Source organism: Mobula birostris, chromosome 2 (genome assembly GCF_030028105.1).
Source record: "Mobula birostris isolate sMobBir1 chromosome 2, sMobBir1.hap1, whole genome shotgun sequence".
Taxonomy (NCBI): domain Eukaryota; kingdom Metazoa; phylum Chordata; class Chondrichthyes; order Myliobatiformes; family Myliobatidae; genus Mobula; species Mobula birostris.
The window spans coordinates 114670718-114673073 of NC_092371.1; positions in this window are offsets into that span (position 1 = coordinate 114670718).

Sequence of the window (2356 nt, forward strand, 5' to 3'; positions counted from 1 at the left end):
CGCGGGTAAACGGCGGCAGTAACTATGACTCTCTTAAGGATAAGGAGGGGGGGCCCATGGGCCAGCAAGGAGTTTCTGATGAACATCGGCCGGGACATTTTGACGGCGGGGCAAGAACTAGTTGTTATTGAGGGCGAAGGGTTTGTCCTCAGCTGGTTGATTGTCGAATTGTCGGGACTGCCGGGCCGGTTAACCATTTGCCCGGCCGGCTTGGTTAACCATTTGCCCGAGCAGGGTTGGCTAACGCATTGTCAGGAGCGTGCGCGGTTGGTTCACGAAACTGCCTGTTCCGGGTTTCTAGAGCGTTGTCAGGCCCGGCCGGCCGGGTTAGCGGCTTGCCAGACCCAACTTGACGAAATTCAGTGCGGCGCGGGTAAACGGCGGGAGTAACTATGACTCTCTTAAGGTATGGAGGGGGGCCCATGGGCCAGCAAGGAGTTTCTGATGAACATCGGCCAGGACATTTTGACGGCGGGGCAAGACGTAGTTGTTATTGAGGGTGAAGGGTTTGTCCTCAGCTGGTTGATTGTCGAATAGTCGGGGCTGCCGGGCCGGTTACCGATTTGCCCGGCCGGCTTGGTTAACCATTTGCCCGGGCAGGGTTGGTTAACGAATTGTCAGGGTTGGGCTTGCTTAACCATTTGCCCGGGCCGGGTTGGTTAGCGAATTGCCATGGTTGGGTTGGTTAACGAATTGTCGGGTTTGGGCTTGGTTAACGATTTGCCCGAGCAGGGCGGGTGAACGCATTGTCAGGAGCGTGCGCGGTTGGTTCACGAAACTGTCTGTTCCGGGTTTCGAGAGCGTTGTCAGGCCCGGCCGGCCGGGTTAGCGGGTTGCCAGACCCAACTTGACGAAATTCAGTGCGGCGCGGGTAAACGGCGGGAGTAACTATGACTCTCTTAAGTCTCTTAAGGAGGGGGGGCCCATGGGCCAGCAAGGAGTTTCTGATGAACATCGGCCGGGACATTTTGACGGCGGGGCAAGAACTAGTTGTTATTGAGGGCGAAGGGTTTGTCCTCAGCTGGTTGATTGTCGAATTGTCGGGACTGCCGGGCCGGTTAACGATTTGCCCGGCCGGCTTGGTTAACCATTTGCCCGAGCCGGGTTGGTTACCGAATTGTCAGGGTTGGGCTTGGTTAACCATTTGCCCGAGCCGGGTTGGTTAATGAATTGCCATGGCCGGGTTGGTTAACGAATTGTCGGGTTTGGGCTTGGTTAACGACTTGACCGTGCAGGGTTGGTTAACGCCTTGTCAGGAGCGTGCGCGGTTGGTTCACGAAGAGGGGGGGGCCCATGGGCCAGCAAGGAGTTTCTGATGAACATCGGCCGGGACATTTTGACGGCGGGGCAAGAACTAGTTGTTATTGAGGGCGAAGGGTTTGTCCTCAGCTGGTTGATTGTCGAATTGTCGGGACTGCCGGGCCGGTTAACGATTTGCCCGGCCGGCTTGGTTAACCATTTGCCCGAGCCGGGTTGGTTACCGAATTGTCAGGGTTGGGCTTGGTTAACCATTTGCCCGAGCCGGGTTGGTTAATGAATTGCCATGGCCGGGTTGGTTAACGAATTGTCGGGTTTGGGCTTGGTTAACGACTTGACCGTGCAGGGTTGGTTAACGCCTTGTCAGGAGCGTGCGCGGTTGGTTCACGAAGAGGGGGGGGCCCATGGGCCAGCAAGGAGTTTCTGATGAACATCGGCCGGGACATTTTGACGGCGGGGCAAGAACTAGTTGTTATTGAGGGCGAAGGGTTTGTCCTCAGCTGGTTGATTGTCGAATTGTCGGGACTGCCGGGCCGGTTAACGATTTGCCCGGCCGGCTTGGTTAACTATTTGCCCGGGCCGGGTTGGTTAACTAATTGTCAGGGTTGGGCTTGGTTAACCATTTGCCTGAGCCGGGTTGGTTAATGAATTGCCATGGCCGGGTTGATTAACGCATTGTCAGGGTTGGGCTTGGTTAACGATTTGCCCGAGCAGGGCGGGTGAACGCATTGTCAGGAGCGTGCGCGGTTGGTTCACGAAACTGCCTGTTCCGGGTTTCTAGAGCGTTGTCAGGCCCGGCCGGCCGGGTTAGCGGGTTGCCAGACCCAACTTGACGACATTCAGTGCGGCGCGGGTAAACGGCGGGAGTAACTATGACTCTCTTAAGGTAAGGAGGGGGGCCCATGGGCCAGCAAGGAGTTTCTGATGAACATCGGCCGGGACATTTTGACGGCGGGGCAAGAACTAGTTGTTATTGAGGGCGAAGGGTTTGTCCTCAGCTGGTTGATTGTCGAATTGTCGGGACTGCCGGGCCGGTTAACGATTTGCCCGGCCGGCTTGGTTAACCATTTGCCCGAGCCGGGTTGGTTACCGAATTGTC